Genomic DNA, 23,176 nt, shown 5'->3' with positions numbered 1-23,176 from the left:
CTGGTGGGTTCGAACCTTTATAGGTAATGGATTTTAATTGATACCAATTGATAAAAGACAAATAAGCCTACCTAAAGAGTAAACTAGATAACATGAAAGCCATTCTTTGATCAAAACTATACATTTGAGTCAAAAGGTAGATTTTCTTGTCAATGGATTCAGTAATGAAATGGCTGAAGAAAGAATCTTTCTTTCCTTTATTTCTATTGTACAGACATGGAGCCAAGTGCCTATGATTTCTGTGTTATTTGTAATTGCTATTCTAAGATCTCATGCATTATTTATTTTTATTTGGACTGCGTTGTCTCCTAGTATTTTAATTTAGTGGGTTTGCCAGGGATCTGCTAATTTTTATTTTAAAGGGGAAACATTGACAACATCTCATTTGTTTGGAAACCATGAGCTAACTACGAATGCCATCACTTCTCTGAACTGGTTTTAAAAGAGCTGGTTGGGTTCTGACTTCCAGCCCGCCTCATGGCTTCATGTCTGTATCATCTGTGGACTGTAAACAACAATCATTGTGGAATGTTCTTAGGGAAAAGCTTTGGCTGCATTTCAAGCCTTTTATGTATTCCCCTCATGATGTTATCTGTAATTAAGCTTTAGATAATTAACATTTTCCTCAAAATCGCTATCTCTATATCTTTTCCCCTTGTTTGTTACAGAACATTAAATTACACTCAGCATTGCTACTCGGGTGTCCTCATGTCTGTTCCTGAAGGTCAACTAAGTTCTGTTTTCTCTCCCATGTAAATAATACGTGGACCCTTGACCAAAGTCCAGCACTTAATCCAGTTGTTATTACTGGGCTTCATACTGAAAGACGTTTTCATGTAGAGACACTATCCTTACTGCTCTCAAACCTTTCTCAACAGTCTTCCCAGGTAAGTAATTGACTAAGGCAGCAGGTGATACACTGGCTGATTCAGCCTTAACTCTTAATGTATCACAGCTACTTGTAGGAGCTACTTGGCTGGCAAGTGGTTCTCTAGGTAAGAGAGGAGGCATTTTGCCTTTTAGGGGTAGTAGGGAAATAGCTCACACAAACCATTTCACCATTATTTTATTATTATTTGTTATTGTTGTTACATGCCATTGAGTTGATTCCAACCCATAGCGACCCTGTATAGGGTTTCCAAGGAGCATCTGGTGAACTTGAACCACCGACCTTGCAGTTCAAACAGCTTTGCAGTCTGTCGCATTAGCCCACAGACCACCCCAGGACTCCTGTGTTGATAGCTAGTAGGAAAATAGAAGGTATGCTTTCAATCTGGATGGCATGTCTCTGTGTAGGAATTCCAAGTTACAACATCCACTCCCCCTTTATATTCATGTAGATGGGAGAACAGCTATGGGACCGGGACTAACAACTATCTAAAGAGTGTCAGAGATGAGCAGAAACTCAAACCACTTGGCATTAAAGTTGAAGTACAAACCTTTTGCATACTTTCCTTGAAAAATTATGAATCATGATAAAACAAAAAACCAAACATGTTTCTACTGAGTCAATTCCAGCAGGAAGAGCAAATAATACCCCCTGAATGTAGGATTTTTTGCCTAATCTCCATGTCCAAGTCCCTGGGTGGCACAAATGATTAATGTGCTTAGCAGCTAACTAAAAGATTGGAGCATCTCAGCAGAAAGGCTTGCTGAATGACTTCTGCAAAATCTGCCATTGAAAACCTACGGAGCACAGCTGTACTCTGGCACACGTGGGGTTGTCATGAGATGAGGTCTCCTTGACAGCAACTGGTTTTAGCCACATCAGGTAATGAGATTCTGGAGAAGAGGTTTCACTCTGTTGCTGGACGTGGGGAGCAATCCAATCATTCCAAAGAGGGATGGATGTGCTCTCTGCTGGGCCAGACAATTCCTTAAAGAAAGGGGTCCACGGTAGAGACTGAACCCTCATCTTCAAAGGGAACGAGATTGTCGCTCACAGAAGATTTGAATGCAATTCTTAAAGGTAGCAAATAGGGCTCAAATCCAAACCCACAGCCATCAAGTTGATTCTGATTCATAGCTCATCTATAGGACAGAGTCGGAAGTCCTCAGAGGCTTTCCAAAGTTGGAATCTTTACGGCAGCCGACGGCCGTATCTTTCTGGAGGGTTTGAACCACTGACCTTTTGGTTTGCAACTTAGCATGTACCCACTGTGCCACCAGGGATCTTTTTCAAACAGGCTTCTTACAACTGAAAATGAATTAGAGCTGTTTCCAATCCCACAGAGGAAGTAATGAATCATATTCCGCAAGACAGAAATGTACAACTTTTGGTATTTAAGACTGGGCAGGTGTGTATGCACAATCATAAATGATGGATGCTTAAGAGCCACTCCTTAAAAAAAAGCCAAGACCACGAACACTCTCTCTGGGCACAGATAACCGAGAAGTCGGTAAAGGTCACTGTTTACAGAAAAATATCAAGGGCAACCATGCATCATTACCAATGTTCTCCCATACTTAATCAAATGATGAAAGATTTCAAGTGCATGCTGGGGCAGGATGATCTGAATAATATATGCAGCACTGGTTCATTTCTGAACATGAGCTGTAGTTGGATGAGGATTCAGCTGTGCATGCATGATATTGGCAATGATGGTTTATTTTATTATATATAGCCTGTGCTACCCAATTGTTTGGTCAAACACTAGTCTTCATGCTTGTTGTTGTTGTTGTTAAGTGCCTTCGAGTCAGTTCCGATCCATAGCGACCCTGTACAGGGTTTCCAAGGGTGTAAATCTTTACGGGAGTAGAAAGCCTCATCTTTCTCCCGTGGAGTGGCTGCTAGTTTCGAACCACTGACCTTAAGGTTCGCAGCCCGATTCGTAACCACTACGCTAGTCTGCATGCTAGTATACTAATATTTATAATTGATTAGCATTTGCCATCAGTAGGAACCCTACTGGCATAGTGGGTTAAGCATTGGACTGCTAACCACAAGGTTGGGTGCGCAAACCCACCAAACACTCTGAGGGAGAAAGATGAGATTTTTTGTTCCCATAAAGACTGACAACATCAGAAATGCAAAGGAACAGTTCCCCTCTATCATATAGTGTTGCTATGAGTTGTAATTGACTCAAAAAGCATTGGGTTTGGCTTGAGTGTTTTGGTTGACTGTCTGTAAAGTAAGTTATTCTCCATAATGTGGGTGAGTCTTATCCAATCAGTTGGAGGCCTTAGGAGCAAAACCTGAAGTTTTCCAAAGAGAAAAGATTGTACCATAAATACTGCCAGAGTTCTCAGCCTGCGTACAGATTTCAGACTCGACTATGGACATTTCTAGTCTATTGCCTAACCTACTGCTTGTGGACTTACTAACCGTCATAATCATGTGAGCCAATTCCTTAAAATCAATCTGTCTACGTAATATCAATGCACATATGTATCTGTATCTTATTTCCATGGAGAACCCTGATTAATGCACCAGTCGAAGGATTTAATTGTCTGAGAGAGAATTCTCTTGGGCACCAGTAAGTAGTGAGACAAGAGGAAAGGACACATGAATTGTGCCTTGCTTGACAAGGAGCTACCTCTTTGCGTATAGCAAAGTGCCTATTGTTTGAATTTAGCTAAAATAAAAATCACACTTGGAAAGATTTGTCAATGCTGTTGTTATTGTTGTTGTTAAGTGCCATCAAGTTGGTGACCACTCATGGTAATCCTGCAAACGGTTTCTGAGGAGCGGCTGGTGGGTCTGAACTGCCAGCCTTGTGGTTATCAGCCCAGTGCTGCTCCTACAGCGCCACACTAGACTTTTTTTTTGATAAGCATGACATGTATGCATTTTATGGTAACTTTATTAATGACAAGCTACGTAACACTGACTCTGTCACATTAGATTGTAGTACCTTTCCCATCCTCACCAAAAAAAAAAAAAGTGTGTGTGTTTGTGTGTGTGTGTGTTTCCTTAAAACTATTGTTGTTAAGTGCCATCATATCTGTTCCTACTCATAGCAACCTTGTATAAGGTTTCTGAGGAGATATTTTTGAGTTTGAACCTTGTGGTTCAAACTGACCTTGTGGTCTAGTGCTTATCCTACAGTGCCACACTAGGACTCGAAGCTTTGAAACTAAGGAAATATGTATTTAAAAGTCTATGACATTTATCAAAGGAGAAGAGTATGAGCAGAATGTGGTACCCTATCCAGAGAAGCAGTGACACCAGAGATGGAGGCAGAGATGACGACATGGAGAGATAGAGCAGCTGAGGACTCTAGACTCAAGGAAAGAGAAAAGACTGTCTGTGTGCTGGCGGCCAGGAGGCAGCCTGGCAGAATGTGCCCTTTGGTTTGTTGTTTAAATGGTTATATATTCCTGAGTGGTTTTGTGTACATTCAAAACAAACAATCAACAGAAGGAATAGAAGCAAATACTGTTGAATGATGATGCACAGAGGGAACTGTAATCATTACAATGAAATGAAATATGATTGTTGCTGTTGTTAGGTGTCAGTACTGACTCATAGCTACCCTATGTACAACAGAATGAAACCCTGCCCGTTCCTGGGTCAACCTCACAATTGTTGCCATGCTTGAGCCCATTGATGCTGCCACTTTGCCAATCCATCTTGCTGGGGGTCTTCCTCTTTTTCTCTGACCTTCCACCTTACGAAATATGATATCCTCCTCCAGCGACTGGTCCCTCCTGACAATAAGTATGAGAGATGAGGTTTGGCTATCCTGGCCTTCAAGGAGCACTCTGGCTGCACTTCTTCCAATACAGAGCTGTTGGTTCTGTTGGAAGTCCATGGCACTTTCAATATTTTCCTTCAACACCATAACTCAAAAGCATCAATTCTTCTATGGTCTTCCTTATTCACTGTCCAGCTTTCACATCTATATGAGGTTATTGAAAATACCATGGCTTGGGTCAGGCGCACCTTAATCTTCAAGCTGACATCTTTGTTCTTCAACACTTTAAAAAGGTCTTGTGCAGCAGATTCACCCAATGCAATACGTCGTTTGATTGATTTATTATTTTTTTTAATGCTTTATTATGAATCGTGATAGTTTACATGGGAGGACATTAGCTTCACACGGATCCTGTTGTATATCGTTTCCTGATTTATTGACTGCCTCTCCCATGAATGTTGACAGTTGATCCAAGAAGAATGAAGTCCTCGACAACTTCAATCTTTTCTCCATTGATAAGAATGTTGTTTATTGGTCCAGTGGTGAGGATTTTTGTTTTCTTGACATTGAGATGTCATCCATACCAAAGGCTGTGCTCTTTGATCTTCATCAGCATTTGCTTTTAAGTTCTTTTCACTTTCAGCAAGCAACGTTGTATCATCTGCATATCGCAGGTTGTTAATGAGTCTTCTTCCAATCCTGATGCCACATTTTTCTTCATAAAACCCAGCTTCTTGGATGATTTGCTCAGCATACAGGTTGAATAAGTATGGTGAAAGAATACAACCCTGTCACACCCCTTTCTCAAATTTAAACCATTCAGTGTTCCCATGTTCTGTTTGAACAACTGCCTCTTGGTCCATGTACAGATTCCTCATGAATACAATTAAGTGTTCAGGAATATTCATACTTTGCAATGTTGTCCATAGCTTGTCATAATCCACACAATTGAAAGCTTTTGCGAAATATAATAGGATGAGTGTAAAACTGATGTTCTCCCATGTAAACTATCATTCAATTCACAATAAATACCCCCCTCCCCACCAAAAAAAAAATCTATGACATTTCTTTCTTAGAGGCTCATTTGGTTTTACGTGCAGAAGGTATTCATGAAATTAACAATTTTCCTCCTAGGCATTTTATTCTGGAGTTAAAATAAAAGGAAGACAAATGCAACAAATGTGGAGCAGGAGATTCTTCCCTGACAAAGTCCTTCCACTTGTGACAAATGCTGTCCTATCTAGGGATGTGAACACATCCAAGCAGGGGACTTTTTATACACAGGGCTTGGAGGGAGTTGTGTTTTCCATGTGACAGAATCTAGAGTCATCAAAAGTAGTCATTTTTCATCATGACTGACTGTAAACCTTGGTGAGAATAACATGCTGAATTTCCAAAATATGTACATCAGTAGTTAACATGCAAATATATTCTGCAAATGATCAATACCACACAACCACTTTTTTTTAGAATATTGTCAAGCAGTCCTTGACTTGAGAGACTGCTGGGAGGTCTGGGCACAAGAAAAGAAGACAATGGTCAGGACAGAGATTAAAGTGATATGTTTCCCATCCTCGAGGCTAAGCATTGCATGTTGGGGTGAATGAGTGTGAACACAGGCTAGGCATTGTTTCGGGGTGACAGTCCTCATAGGCAGCACAAGTTCTTCAATGATAATAAGACAGAGAAAGTGAAGATTGCAGTTCTATAAAGGACATGCTTTCAATATGAATTTCCATTGAAGGGAAAACATTGGATGGTCCACTTCAGATTGGGCTCAGCTCTTCACCCCTCCCAGGACTCATACATAAAAGAGCAAGTAAAATGAAATGTTTGTTTTACAAAACAAATGTTGGTAAGAGATTGGGAGCTTTGTGGCCTCCCCCTCACAGACTTCAGTCCTGAGTAGGAGTGTAGGTAGGAGATGATGGATGCACATGGTTTGGGTACAGACACATCATGGAGCTAAGTGGGCAGAACAGGTCTGCACTTGGTGAGGTGTACCTGTATCTTTGTGTGTGAGTCTCTGTGTGTGTGTACCTGAGCATATGTACCTCTGTGCGTGTGTGTGAATGTGTATGTATGTGGTGACACTAAGGAAACCTTAGCTTGCTGCAGATTCTGGTGGAGCTAAAGCCAGAGGCATGATGTTAGTACCTTCAGTTGTGACCTGCGTTTGCTCCCCTGCTTTGTGATCCATAGGAGAACAGCTGTGGTGAGGCTGCCCCTAGCTATTGCTGAACTTATTACTCACTGGGCAGAAAGTCTTTAAATCAAACAGTTGGAATATATATCCTAAAAAGATTTTCTAGTATAGTATACATTTATGTAATCAAAATATTTTAAAATGAATATTTCCATAACGGTTGGGTATGTTTTCAAATAAAATGGATTTTTTGTGAGCTATATTTTGTTGTTGTTAAGTGCCGTCGAATTGGTTCTGACCCATAGTGAGCCTGTATAGGGTTTCTGAGCAGCAGCTGGTGGTCTTGAACCTCTGATGTTGAGCTTCAAACAACCTTGCAGTCCAGCACATTAACCCACAGCGCCACACCAGGACTCCCAGATATAGATACAGATATAGAGATATAGACTCCTGGTGTGGTGCTGTAGGATCAGCCTTGGACTGCGAACCACAAGGTTGGCAGTTCAACCCCATCAGCTGTTCTTCAGAAACCCTATACAGGGTTGCTATGAGTCAGAACCAACTCGGTGGCACTTAACAACACAACAACTTTCTATAGTTCTATGCATATATACATATCTATGTGTATGTGTAAAACCAGTGTTCTATCAATTTAATCATTAAGTCAAGGACAAAGAGGCTGTTATTCTGTTTGTTTACATTTGGGTGTGCACGTAATTTTACTTTAACATCAAGATAGCATTTTTGGGCAGGTGGGTGGAAGGGAACAATCAGGCAATGTTCTTCTCAAATATTCTACCTTTAGGGTCTCTGCTTAATTTATGAGATATCTACCTGGGTGGGTTTGTTGTTGTTGTCAAGTGCCGTCAAGTTGATTCCAACCCATAACGACCCTGCATAGGGTTTCCAAGGAGCAGCTGGTGAGCTTGAACCGCCAACCTTGCAGTTCAAACAGCTTTTAAGCATGCCCTATTCTCCTTGTCCTGTCCTCCGTCTAGGACCACAAGGTCATCCCAGAGGCTGTTACTTTTAAAAGTTTTCTATTTTAAATGATTTCTGTGGAAGAAATGTATCTGTGTTTTTAGGTGCTGTCAAGTCCGTTCTGACACGTAGGGACCCTCTGCACAACAGAACAAAACACTGCCTGGTTCTGCGCCATCCTCACAATTGTTACGTCTGAGCCCATTGCTGCTGCCACTGTGCCAGTCTGTCCCATTGGGGTCTTCCTTTTTTTTTTTTCAGACCCACCACTGTACCGAGCATGATGTCTTTCTCTGTGAACTGGTTCCTCAATATGTCCGAAGGATGAGAGATGACGTCTCATTATTCTGGCTTCTATGGAGCATTCTGGCTGTACTTCTTCCAGCACAGATTTGTTTGTTCTTCTGGCAGGGGTTTCAAACTAACCTGAATATAGAGCATCATTGGAACTATTTTCCCAAGCTTGAAATCTGTGTGTGAAATAGATTGCATTACAGAAAAGGAGAATATTAAACAAGTTAAAGGAGAAACAAAGCCATTTCACCTTTGCTAATAATCTAAATATTCACTAGGCATTTATCACTGTGAAATGCATGACTGTAAATAACTAATTAAATTGCCTTTTCCAGGCCTTGAGCTGCAATGAAAATTCTATAAAAGAGGCTATAAACCAGTTATCGATCTATTTTAATCACAGTTTGAATTAACATAAGAAAATAGTATTCAAAGAGAGAGTCTTATTTTCACTCAAGTTGGATAGCCTTAAAATTCCAAACTAAATAGCAAGAGGTATGTGGAAAGGGCTGATTCTTTTCTGTATTTCTGTATTTATCTGCACCTCAAGTATTACACAGGACTCTGTTGCTCATTTGAGTTACTGTCAAGTACTGAATGAAATACTGCCTGATCCTATGCCAATTCCATGAGCAGTTACAAAATGGGCCATTATAATCCATTGAATTTACATTGGCTGAGTTTAGAAGTACATGCCCAGGTCTTTATTTGTAGTTCATCTTAGTCTGCAAGCTCTGCTGAAACCTGTTGAAGATGGAAACCCACCACCTGTGAGTGGGTCCCTACTCATAGTGACCTGTATAGGGTTTCCAAGGCTGTAAAACTTTGTTGTTGTTTTAATTGTTGTTGAATTGGTTCTGACTCATAGTGACCCTGTATAGGGTTTACAAGGAGCTTCTGGTTGGTTTGAACCACTGACTTTGTGGATCACAGTCCAGCTATAGCATCATGCCAGGAGTTGCCTTATCTTTCTCCCATAGAGCAGCTGATGGGTTTGAACTGCAGACTTTGTGGCTAACAGTCCAGTGCTTATCCCACAGTGTCACCATGCAAAACTCCACTGACAGTTGGGTGGCGGCTGCATCTGAGGTGTATTGACTGGGAGTTGAGCCATGGAACCACCACTGTCTCATGAATAGGGCTTCCCATAGTCCATATGTGATCATTTTTATCGACTGACCCAAATGAGCCTCTTCAAAAAATAGTAAAATTACCCTTTAATTCAAGTGTCCAGCAAGAACATTCTATGAGGCTGCCTGCCCAGTAAAAATAAACTCATCAACTGATGATGCCAATACTTGTACGTTATACTGACCCTCACAAAGCGGTCAGCCCTGCTCCGTGTGTACAGAGGGTGTCTGGCTGCTTGTCTAAAATCAAATGTGTTGAAACTCTAACTCAGCATTGGCATACCGGAAATCTGAGTAAGGAAAAAGAAGTAATGGGAAGATTAACTTGTAGTCAGATGCAAGATTGCTACAGTCCAATGAGAACTACGTACTGCACATCTGTCATACCTGCTGGGTTTCTGGAACCCTACCTTCAATGGGGCTTCAAAAAGTTCATGGAAAAATTCCATTCCCTTTCATTCCATTTCTCCATGAACTTTTTTGAGGGCCCTTGTACAGATGAGGCTTTCTGCCACAAAGACTTATAGCCTTAGAAGTCCTATGCTGTTGTTGTTAAGCGCCGTCAAGTTGATTCTGACCCATAGTGACCCTGTATAGGGTTTCCAAGGAGCAGTTGGTGAGCTTGAACCACTGACCTTGCAGTTCAAATGACTTATACAGGGTCATAATGAGTCAGAGTGGGTTTGGTAATGGATTGGACTGCAAGGCTAGTTTGAACCACAAGGTTGGCAGTTCAAGCTCACCAGCTGTTCCTTGGAAACCCTATCCAGGATCACTATGAGTTGGAACCGACTTGATGGCACTTAACAACAACAACAACAATGGATGGGGTCAGAATGCTCTCAACAACACGAGAACAGGAGTCTTTACGCAAGGAAGGCATTAACATCTATTTGACCATTATTTTAAAGTCCTTAGTAGGTGTCACTTACTGCATTAATTATGAGGGCTCAAAAGGTGAACAAAATAGAACCTCTGATCTTCAGATTAGAGAAAGCCTGGGGAGAAAGAAGTATCATGCACTTTGAAGAGTACTAGCTATATATTACTGCATAGTTATCTTATTCATAAATATGCATTCAGCAACTAGAAATAATGTATGTTGCTGCTGTTAAGTGATGTCAAGTCAGTTCCAACTCATAATGACCTTGTATAGGGTTTTCAGAGGCGCATCTGGTGGGTTTGAACCACTGACTGTGGTTAGCAGTCTACTGCTTATCCTACAGCACCATGCAACTTTAGTCTGGTTCTGCTTCTGGCCAGCAGCCTCGCCTTTCCACAGTAGCTTTCAAACCTTAGCCAGAGTCCTCTAATGTCTGTCTGAGCTTGTGGTCCAGTGAGTTTGTCAATGTTCTTAGCCACTGTCTTTGTAAACTCCCATCAAACAACTTTATTCTGATGGGTCTGTGTATGAGAAAGCATGAGATGATACAATTCCCTGGTGATTGATTGTTAACAGGACTCATTTGATAGCAAAAACTTGGGACTCCAATGTGGGTATAAAACAAGCCATCTCAGAAGCACAAGTGGGGAATCTCACTACCATTAATGAAGAGCCAGGAGGGCAGCATGTCCTTTGGGCCCTGGGATCCCTGCACAATGACCCTCTCGACGAGGGATAGACAGCGGAGACAGGAGTGGTAGAGGACCCCCAGCAGCATAACTAACAGCCAGAGCACAAGACAGAGCAGTGCAGTCCCCAGCCCACGGAGTAGGTCAAGCTGAGTGTCTTTACGCAAGCAACTCATTTGTGGAGTAGGATTTCTCTAGCGCTTAACTGGGGGAGTTAGGTTTGCTGACCCAAGGAGCTAGAGCCATGTGTCTTCGGGCTGAGGCTATGGCAGAGTGCTGTGCCCTGTGAGCATTTATCAGCACTCCTAAAATGGCTTTGTAACAGTGTTGGAGGAGGACAGGACAGGCCAGGGGGCCAAGGGTCACAAAGAGGCCTGCCTAAGGGCACAGCAGAAGAGAAGCTGTCCAGATTGGAAGAAGTGTGTCCTGAATCTTTCTGACCCTGAATTGTATCCTGTTACTTTCCTACTAAACTCAGTAACTGATGGTATGGTGCCTGTGTTCTGTGCGGTCATTGCAGTGACTTATTGAGCCCAACTGAGCAGAATGTGCAGCAGAAGGAGTGGTTGTTCAGTTTTTACAGGACTCTCCTTTTTAAAATTTTCATTCCTGCTTCTAACTGATCTGACTTTTCTTAAGTCTCATTGCTGAAATTGTTTTTCTCTTGAAATTGTTTATTTAGGAAGTTTGCAAACATGCACAAACATTGAAAAATAGTATGATGTACCTCTGTGAGCACATCTATATACTTCAACAATGATCTACATTTTGCCAATTTTGTTTCGTCTATCTCTAGTCCTGGTGTGGCACTGTGGGTTAATGCGCTGCACTTCAAAGTCAGTTTGATCTGCAAGGTCAGTAGCTCAAGCTCACCAGCCACTCTTCAGAAACCCTATACAGGGTCCTTATGGTTCGGAACTTACTCACTTACATCTCTAGTCCCCTTTTGCAAAGTCTGTTTGATTTTTATTGCTTGAGCAATTTCAATTTCTTATGGCTATAGAATGAATGGAGTCCTGGTGTGGCAGTGTAGGATGAGCACTGGACCATAAAGTCCATTTGAACTGCAGGGTTGGTGTTTCAACCTCACCACCTGCTTCTCAGAATTCCTATATCGGGTTGCTGTGAGTCAGAATTAACTCGGCGGCACTTAACAACAACAACAACATAACGTGAATAAAACAGGGATATCTGGTCATGAGACTAATGCCTAGCAAAGAATTTCTGTTACTACTGAGTTGATTGCAACTTGTAGTGACCATCTAGGACAGAACAGAACTCTAATCTTTAGGGAAGCTGACCTCCACATCTTTCTCCTATGAACTAGCTGGCAGGTTGGAACTGCTAACTTTTGATTGGCAGCTGAGTGCTTCACTACTGTGTTCCCAAGGCTCTTTATCTAAGGGTGGTTGGTGGCGCTGGTTGTGTGTCACTGAGATGGTTCCAACTCAGAAGCAGAAAGCTTCATCTTTCTCCTGCAAGAGACTGGTAGATTCGAACTGCTGACCTTGAAATTAGCAGCTCAGTTGGTAATCCAACACAATATCAGAGCTCCTTTAGCAAAGTAGATCTCAAAAAAAATATTTGCTAAATGGATGCCGGCCTTCAATAAAACATTGCTTTTTATCATAGAAGGGAGCTTTCAAGCTGTCTACAGGAGTCCTGGTGTGGCGCTGTGGGTTAATGCACCAGACTGCAAAGCCATTTGAACTGCAAGGTCGGTGATTCAAGCTCACCAGCTGCTCCTCAGAAACCCTATACAGGGTCACTATGGGTCAGAATAGACTCGACGGCACTTAACAACAACCACAGCGAACAGTAGGAAGGCAAGATAGATATTCTGAGTCTAGTGTTAGATTGAAATTGCTGTTCCAAAGATAAGGTTTAAGAGACTTTCTCTTTAGGACATGAAAACTTTGTCTAGGTTTTGTTGTTTCATTTCCCATTCACAGCCCAGGAAAAGGTGGTATCCAAACAGTAAAAGGGGTAGCTTGGTGACTCTGTATGATATACACCGGATCGTGAACCACAAGGTCAGTGGTTCAAGCCCACCAGCTGCTCCACAGGAGAAAGATGAGGATTTCTGTTTCTGTAGAAACAGAAAAAGCTCTGGAAATTCTATACAAGGTCACTATGGGTAGAAACCAGCTCCAGGGCACTTAACAACAATAAACAGGAAAAGAGGGGAGAAAGCATAGCACAGTAATAGAACTAAAGGTCAAGTTCATCTCTCTGGGAACGTAATTAAAACAAATTATTGTTGTTACTAGGTGTTGTTGAATTGATTTTCGATTCATACTGACCCCATGTGATAGAGGAGAATTATCCCAGAGGGAGTTCCTAGGCTGTAATCCTTACAGAAGTAAAATGTTTGGTTTTTCATCCATGGCACTGTTGGTAGGATCAAACCACCAACCTTCCAGCTAACAGCCAGCAGTAAACTGTGTCCCACCAGGGAGTCTTCATTAAAACAAGTAGAATTAAAAGAGATAAAATCTGTAGTTATTTTGCAAGGTCTCTAAGGGGTGACTTTTTGGAGATAGATTTGCTCAAATATATTCGGTTCATTGCGTAGGTTTAATCGTATCACACAGGCACGTGGGATCAAAAGTACCATTTCTGGAACAGAGAAATACAGGTCTCAGCAAATGCTGCAAAGAACCGTTGCATGCTCTGGTGAGCTACACAAGGAGTCATCATAAGAAGAGTTTCCTGAGTCTGAGTTCAGCTAGGTCCATTAAAAAAAAATGCCATTGAAGAGGAAACAAAACTTCAGGTAGAGACAATGTGTTGCTACGTGATGCTGAGTAATTTCTGACTAACCGTGACCACAGATAGAAGCGAAGGAAACATCACTTAGACCAGCTCCTTCCTCACACTCATTGCTACGTTTGAGATCACTGTTGGAATTCTTGTGTTAATCCATCTCATTGACGGTCATCCTCTTTTTCAATGACCTTCGACTTTACCATGCATGATGTCCTTCTCCATGGACTGGTCCCTCCTGAGAACATATCCAAAATGTTTCTAACAAGCATTCTAGCTGTAGTTTTTCCAAGACAGATTTGTTCATTCTCCTGACATTCCATGGTATGGTCAAAATTTGCCAACACTGTCATTCAAAGACACCAATTCTTCTTGGGTTTTTCTTGTTCATTGTCCAGTTTTTGCATGCACAGAAAAATGTGAGGAAATTAAAAATACCATGGATTGCATCAGGCACACCTTAATCTTCAAGGTGACATCCTTGCTTTCAGACACGTTAAAGAGGTTTTTTTGCAGCAGATTTGCCCAATGTACCATGTCATTTGATTTCTTGACTAGTATTTATAGGCTTTGATTGTGGTTCCAAGTAAAAGGAAATCTTTCACAATTTTAATATTTAGAACTAATAAAAGCACACAAAAGTATACAAATTGAAGAACAAGTGTATTTTAAGTTTTACTGTCTAGAGTTGACAAATCAGGAGACGGAATCCTACCCTGACTTTCTGTCAATATTCCATAATAAAGTTATAACTTAAAATTCTACATTCACCTCTCAGGCCCAAACAAAGTAAAATCCTATTTGGATGGATGGCATCAGATTGGGTTAAGTAGAATTTGCATAATAACTAGAAGAAGATTGATCTGGGAACCAGGCAATTAACTGTATGACCTTGGACAAGTCCCTTAACCTGCTGTACGAAGTGAATAAACTATCGAGTCAACGAGATTTTCTCTAACATTGTACACAGGCTTCTGTTACGCAAACTAGGTAAGAGCAGAGATGTTCTGCTTCAAACAAGGGGAAAGACACCAAGCGCTCCACATGCTCCTACACAAGGCCTCTGACACGTTAGAATTCCTACCCTACAACGCCTTGTAATTTGAGAGCTCTAGAATTCTGCAAAAGGAGCTCTGGTAGCGTAGTGGTTACGACTCGGGCTGTGAACCGCAAGGTCAGCAGTTCGAAACTACCAGCTGCTCCGCGGGAGAAAGATGAGGCTTTCTACTCCCGTAAAGATTTACACCCTCGGAAACCCTGTACAGGGTCGCTATGGGTCGGTTCCGACTCCACGGCACATAACAACAACAACAACAAGAATTCTGCAATTCTATAAGGACTTACCAAATCTATGATGAAAACGGCGTATGACATTACTAAGGGATATAATTTCCTGGTTTACAAGAGCTGATGAATGTTTCTTGGTGATATTTTCAGACCTTCAGAAAGGACTCATTAGTAAAGCAAATGTTAGTTATACTTCTTTGAAATTAAACCAATACAAGGAGGTTTGGCTTTAAAAGTGCATGGAAAATTGGCATTGAAAGATAATGGAATTTCCATAAATTTTTGGAAGCTTTCTCATATGATCCACTGCCATTGAGTTTATTCTGATTCATAGAGGCCAAACAATGCATAGTAAACTGCCCCAGAGTGTCCCCAAGGCTGTCTTCCTTACAGAAGCTGAACACAGCATCTTCCTCCCACAGAGCCACTGGTAAGTTTGAACCACTGACCTTTAAGTTGGCAGCTCAATGCTTAATCCACTGTGCCACCAGGGCTCTTGTTGTTGTTAAATGCTGTTGAATTGGTTCCAACTCATAGGGACTCTGTATGGATTTCTGAGGAGCAGCCGGTGGCTTTGAACTGCTGACCTTTCAGTTCAAACCAACCTTGTGGTCCAATGCTTTATCCTACCAATATCTGAAGGTGACATTGTCTTTGAAATTGTATTTATGTTTTTCTTCCCATTTACTAACTAATCATGTTTATTGCTGTGAGCTGTCAAGTCGGTTCTGATACATAGTGACCCTGTATAGAGTTTCCAAACTGCCGACCGACCTTGCAGTCCATTGCTTATTCTACAGTGCCAAACCGTGACTCAGTCTTGTTTGGGGAGGTCAGTTATTTAGCAATAACTTTAACAAGAAAGAGTACAAAGGTTTGAACTACCGCCTGTTGTGATTTTCTTATGGACTAGCTGTAGCCTCTTACTTGTAAGAAGAACATGAGTTTACTATGCCTTTCACTGGCATGTCCCCTGGCATGAATAACAGTAATCCAGGACAGTAAATAGAAATCCCAACTCTCCATTAATTTCTATTAAAAAACTACAATGAAACAGTAGCAGTTACCACTGAGTAGATTCTAACTGCTGGTGACCCAAGGTGTGTCAGAGTAGACCTGTTGGCTACAGTGGTTTCAACGGCTGTTTTGTTTTTGTTTTTCAGAATTATACTACCAGTGTCTTTGGGTGAACTGAACATCCATCCAGTCCTTATGTTAGCAGACAAGTATGGCACTATTGATATCCCCCAGTGTCTCCCTGCCTTTCGTTACATACCATGTTTGCACACGTGCATATACGACAGGAAAAGATGTGTCTAAACATACATACAGACTCCTGGTGTGGCACTGTAGGATCAGCACTGGACCGTGAACCACAAGGTCGGCAGTTCAAATCCACCAGCTGCTCCTTGGAAGCCCTATACAGGGTTGCTATGAGTTGGAACTGATTGGACAACATTTAACAACACAGACATACACATGTATACACACACACAACCTTATGGATTGCTTGTATTTTCCTAGAATCCCTGTAATCAGATATTTTTTTTTTTTTTTTTTTGCCAAGGAGTTGGAATCGCTATAGTACGTGATGATAGTAATAAATGAATAATTCCTCTGATATTAATGATATTAACATTTCATGTAACTCATTCATTAAGTTCTCAAGTAGATGCCTAGAGCTATTATAATTTGGTACACAGTCACTTAGGATGAAACATAGGTATTCTACAACACGGCATCCATTTTTAAATTGATACTACCATCAGACCTACACGGCCCCCAAGAAGAATTTCATTTTCTCACTAGTCTAAAGTGACTGGGCTCTGTTCCCTGACCTTCAAAAGCTTTTTGTCATTTTTCTGGCATGGAGCTCAGCAGTTCTTTCTATCCCATCCTTTCATTTAAATATGCGCTGTGTGTAAACCCAATAAACTAAGTAGCCATTTAGTTAAAAACCCTCAGGGGGTCAGAGCTCTGGGGACCATTTGAAGGCATGGATGTTCTTCCTCCCACTCGGATTCCCTAGCTCATTGATCATCTTCCTCCAGCAGTGGGAAATGGATGCTTTTGTCACATGATCTCTGAGCCCCAGTGTTGACAGGAAGGCAAGCTCTGATACTCAGCAGCTGCTCCTCCATTTGGATGGACGAAAGGAGAGGAAAAATCTTCTCCTTCCGATTAAAAGTCTAAACTGTTCCCGAGAGAGGGGAGCCCTGGGCTCTGCCAGAGAAGAGACCATGAAGGGAAGTGGGGATGATGCTCTTCATGGTGGTACCCTCATTTCCTGGGGTACCACCAACATGGGAGGCTTGGCAGAGACACAATTTCCCCTGCTCTTTTCAATGAGAACTCATGTGGCCAAAGGTGCCTCTAGAGTGATTACATTATGTTTCTTCCTATTAGTGTATCCCTGACTAGCGAGTACTGCAGGGTTAAGGTTGTGGAAGAAGACCAAGTGAAATCAAGCACCTTGCAGACAGTAGGTGCTTAATACTCTGGACTAAAAATCAAGGTGACTTTTAAAAACATTATCAACTCAAAATATGGCATTGCACGGCTCCATGTTTCCCATTGTAAGGACACTAATCTCACATTCAATTAAATAATAGGTTTAAACATGAATATGGGGTCTCCGAACCAAGTACATCTGATAAGCCCAGGGTGAAACGAAGTGATGTTGTTAGGTGCCATCGAGTTGGTACTGACTCACAGTGACCTTATGCACAGCAGAATGAAACACTGCCTGATCCTGGGCCAACCTCACTACTATTGCCATGTTTGAGTCCACCAATGCTGTCACTTGGCCAATCCATTTCATTGGGGGTCTCCCTCTTTTTCTCTGACCATCCACCTTACTAAACATGATGTCCTTCTCCAGTGACTGGTCCCTTCTGACAATATGTCCAAAGTATGAGAGACAAAGTTTGGACATCCTGGCCTCCAAGGAGCACTCTGGCTGTACTTGTTCCAAAACGGATCTATTGGTTCTTTTGGCAGCCCATGGCACTTTCAATATTCTCCTCCAACACCGTAACTCAAAAGCATCAATTCTTCTATGGTCTTCCTTATTTACTGTCCAGCTTTTAAAGTGAGAAGGTTTTTTTTTTTTTTTTACTACAGTACCACTTTCTCTCACTGGATGTTGTGTGAAGTGAGTACAGCATGCATTGATTTTGAAACTCATTTGTACACAGGTTTCACCTGTAAGATACTTTAAGAGGGATGCATTAAATGATCTTCAACTCATGTAAGAAATGAATTTTCTGTTGCCTTATGTGGACTGCAACAGACATGTTAGCCCCTCTCACACATATGTGAAGGGACCCTGGTGGTGTACTGATTAAAGAGCTCAGATGTTAACCAAAAGGTTGACTGTTCAAACCCACCAGCCACATTGGAGGAGAAAGACGTGGCAGTCTGCTTCTATAAAATTTACAGTCTTGGAAACCGTATAGAGCATTTCTTCTCTACCCTAGAGAGCCATTGACAGTAGTGTGTTTGGTTTTCTTCACACATACGTGTGTGGCTGAGCTAGCAGCTGTGTCCCAGGAAAGAAAACTCAGCCATCCTGCTTCTATCGGTGCTCTGCTTTTAAGTTTCCCTATGAGCAGTGCATGTGTGTGCTAGAAACATGTCTGCCAACGGCCACCAAACGAAAAACTTTCTGCCATCAAGTTGATTCTGACTCATTTCTGTTTTGTGCCTGACTCATAGTGATCTTATGCAAAATGTTGTTGTTGTTGTTAGGTGCCATCAAGTCGGTACCGATTCATAACGACCCTATGCATAACAGAATTAAACATTGCCCAGTCCTGGGCTCAAGCATGGCAACACAATTGTTGCCATGCTTGAGCCCATTGATGCTGCCATTTTGTCAAACCATCTCTCTGGGGGTCTTCCTCATTTCCTCTGACCCTCCATCTTACCAAACATGATATCCTTCTCCAGTGACTGATCCCTCCTGACAATATGTATGAAGATGAAATTTGGCCATCCTGGCCTCCAAGGAGCACTCTGGCTGCACTTCTTCCAACACAGATCTGTTGGTTCTTTTGGAAGCCCATGGCACTTTCAATATTCTCCTCTAACATCATAACTCAAAGGCATCAATTCTTCTACGATCTTCCTTATTCACTGTCCAGCTTTCACATGCATATGAGGTTATTGAAAATACCATGGCTTGGGTCAGGTGCACCTTAGTCCTCAAGCTGACATCTTTGCTCTTTAACACTTTAAAATAGAATGAAACCATTCCTGGTCCTGCGCCAACTTCACAATTGTTAGACTTGCGCCCATTGCTGCTGTCATTACGCCAATCCATCTCATCGGCGATCTTCTTCTTTTTTGCTGACCCTCCACTTTACCAAGCATGATGTCCTTTTCCAGGGCCTGGTCCCTCCTAATAGCATGTCTGAAATATGACTCCAGCAAAGCATAATTCACAGCAACCCTAGATAAGATTTCCAAGACATCTTTTTTTTTTTTTTTTTAAGGTTTTTATTGTGGATTGAGTGAAAGTTACAGGGCATATCATCAGTTTTACATTCAACAAATCATATACCTTGTTTCATTACATTGATTATAATCCCCTCCATGTACCATCAATTAACAGTCCAAGACGTCTTTATAAGAGCAAACAACCTCATCTTGCTCCTGTGGGACATCTGGTGGGTGTCAACTACTGACCCTGTGGTTAGCAGCCTGACGCGTGACCCACTGCGCCACCAGGGTTCCTTGCTGCCAGTGGTAGTGGTGTTTGCTGTTAGTGCCATCAAATTTGTCCCAACTCAAAGTGACCTTATAATCAACAGAATGAAACACTGCCCAGTCCTGTGCCAGCCTCACAATCGTTACTGCCACTGTGCCAATCCATATTGGGGAGCGGATGGGTGAGTCTTCCACTTTTTTGCTGACCCTCTACTTTATCAAGCATGATGGTCTTTTCCAGGAACTAGTCAGTCCCTCCTGATAACATGTCTGATGTATGAGAGACAAAGTCTCACCCTCTTCATTCCTAAGGAACATTTTAATTGTATTCTTCTTCTGAGATAGAATTGCTGGATTGATTTGAATTGTATTTTCTTTTTCATTTCATTGTAGTCAATAGTGCCACATGTATTCATTAGCCTGTTTCACAGCAGAGAAAGAAAACGTGAGGGAAGGGTTAACAGATAGGATGCTGTAGTGGGGTTTTCAAACAGGAAGGAGAAGCCAAAATAAGATTTGAAGATGTATGGAGATTTAAAAAAAATCCTCCCTGTTTACTCCTTAACTCACAACAGAGCCTGACAGAAGAAAATGCAATGCAAATCAATCCAGCAAGAATCACCTGTGCTGTGGGATGCAGGGAAGCCGCTCACTGGCACGCAACCACCTGACAGGGGCCATGGCTGCAGAGCACGTTTTGTTCTTTAGTGAACATATTTTGCAATGAAGATGGATTCTTGTTTAAATATGCATTTTTAAGATGTTTGCCCAAAGTCAACCTAACATCTTAACACTTTAGCAAAAGAAATGATTAATCGAATGCATGATTCCACTCAGTGTAATCACTAAGTGGAATAGATATGAATATTATGTTCCAACACAGAAAAACTTAAAATGTTCAATGAAAAATATGCAGATACATGCACAGGAATACCTCATTTTTCGTGTGTGTGTGTGTGTGTGTGTGTGTGTGTGTAGCTTTACTTGAGTGTGTTTCACATATATTACTTTTTTTTTTCTTACAAAATTGAAGGTTTGTGAACTGTCCAGCAAGTCTACTGGTACCATATTTTCCAAGCAGCATGGTGCTCACTTTGTATTATCTGTGTCACATTTTTGGTCATTCTTATAATATTTCTTAACTTTTTTTCATAATGTGATGGCACATTCTACCATTTGTCTGTCAGTTTGTCCCACTATAATGGCTTGTGTGTTTCAGTGAAGCTGGAAGCTATGACACAGTTATTATTAAACACCAGCAGGGCCACCCACGGTGGGAAACTTTCAGTGGAGCTTCCAGACCAGGAAGAAGGAGAGGACGCCTTCTGAATAGGTTAGCCACTGAAACTCCTGAATAGCAGCGGAATGCTGTCAGGCATAGTGCTGGAAGGTGAGCTCCTTAGCTTAGAAGTCAATCATGATACAGCTATTCTGATTTTGTTATAAGGGATTCTTTTATTTTTCCTTCAGCTACTTACTCATTTCCAGTTTTATGATGAAGACATTGAAAAAAAGAAAGGAAATTAATGTATATTTTTAAATTACAAATTTTGAGATAATCCCTGTTTTGTTGACAGAAAAGATAATGAAGTCCCATTCATTTAGAGCAGGGGTGAGGAATGTCCAGCCCACAAAATCATTCAGTCTGGCTTTGCCAAGGTAACCACAGTTCCAGCCATCACATTGTTATTGTTGTTGTGAAGTGTCGTTGAGTTGGTTCCAACCCATATATACAACCCTGTATAGGGTTTCTGAGGAGCAGCTAGTGAGCTTGAACCACAGACCTTACGATTCAAATGGCTTTGTAGTCTGGCGCAATAAGCCACAGCACTACATACACATTAGGGGTGAGCTAATTAAATATTTGACCAAATACATAGCAGGCTAATTTTTAAGCTGATAATTTTGTATGCCCCGTGAATGATGTTATAAATTTTGGCAGAACAAAGGTTCCCCACCCCTGATTTAGGGTCACAGCAGATTGCTTTCATTATAAACACAGTATCAATTGTAAATGAACATCCAATAAGAGATTTCCTCCCGCTTCCAAGGGGATAGAGTCCATTTTCTCTCTGAAATTGGTCCAGAGTTCTGCATAAGATGAGTTTTGTTTTTTCCTTTCCAACGAAAGTTGGCAATCAAACTTTCACCAACTTTGGAAGAAATATCAAAGAATATATATATTTTTACACCTATACCCTGAGTTAAGGAGGTCTGGTAGCATGGTGGTTAGGAGTGAGGCTACTAACCTCAAGGTCAGCAGTTTGAAACTACCAGCAGTTTCATGGGAGAAAGATGAGATTTTCTGCTCCCGTAAAGATTAACAGCCTTGGACACCCTTTGTAGGGTCTCTGTGAGTCAGAACCAACTCCATGGCACAGCACCACCACCACCACCACCACACCCTGAGTTAGCCATGGTAGCATTGTGGCTTATGAGCTGGGCTGAAATCCCAAGGTGGTTGGTGATGATGTACCGTGGAGTCGGTTCCGACTCATAGCGACCCTGTACAGGGTTTCCGAGGCTGTACATCTTTACGGGAGCAGAAAGCCTCATCTTTCTCCTGTGGAACAGCTGATAGTTTCGAACTGCTACACTTGTGGTTCACAGCCTGATTTGTAACCACTACGCTACCAGAACTCCTTGAAATCCCAAGGAGCTCTGGTAGTGTAGTGGTTACAAATTTACCAGCTGTTATGAGGGAGAGAGATGAGGCTTTCTGCTTCCAAAAAGATTGACAGCCTCGAAACCCTAAACAGTGTCATGGTAAGTTAGAACTAAATCAGTGGCACATGGGATCCAAAGATGTGGAGTCTACTTTGGTAACGGTTTGCAGCCTCAGAACCCCTGTGGGACAACTCTACTCTGTCCTATACGGTCACTGTAAGTTGGAATTGACTTAACAGCGCTGATTATATGGGTGCCATATCACACAAATAAGTTCCAGAGTGGCTCAGATTCACACCAGCACCACTACCATACCCTGAGTTAAGCACTGGGCTGCTAATCAAAAGGTTGGAAGAAGTTCAAATTCATCAGCCATGGCTACTCCCAGGGAGGAAGACGAGGCAGTCTGTCTTAGCGAAGATTTCCAGCCTCGGAAACATTACGCTCTTTCCTACATTGCTGAAGTGGATCTGGTTTTGCTTATACCCTGGGTGTTGTATATGGTTTATGTACTCAACAACTAGTCAAAGGAGTCCTGGTGTGGCACTGTAGGGTAAACACTGGACTGCTAACCACAAAACAGGTGGTTCAGACCCACCAGCCGCTCCTCGGAAACCCTATACAGGGCTGGTCTGAGGTGGAACTGACTCGACAGCACGTAACAACAACAACTAATCAAAACGTTGGAGGTTTGAGTTCACCCAGAAGCAACACAGAAGAAAAGCCTGACGTTCTACTTTAGAAAAATCAGCCACTGAATTCTGTGGAGCCCGATTCTTCTCTGACGCACACGGGATCACCATGAATTGGAATCCACCTGAGAGTAACTGGATACTCAATTGTAGTTAGAAGAAAACAAACGAGTCAGCAGATAATACGGCAGGCTTTGCCTTTTGCAGTCAGTGACACAAATCACATGCAATATCAAAACTCAACTCTATGTCAGCTATAGGATCCCTGAAGCCCAGGCTAGGGCTAACCTACTC

Source organism: Chrysochloris asiatica, unplaced genomic scaffold, assembly GCF_000296735.1.
Source record: "Chrysochloris asiatica unplaced genomic scaffold, ChrAsi1.0 scaffold00182, whole genome shotgun sequence".
Lineage (NCBI taxonomy): Eukaryota > Metazoa > Chordata > Mammalia > Afrosoricida > Chrysochloridae > Chrysochloris > Chrysochloris asiatica.
This window is presented reverse-complemented; position numbering follows the sequence as displayed.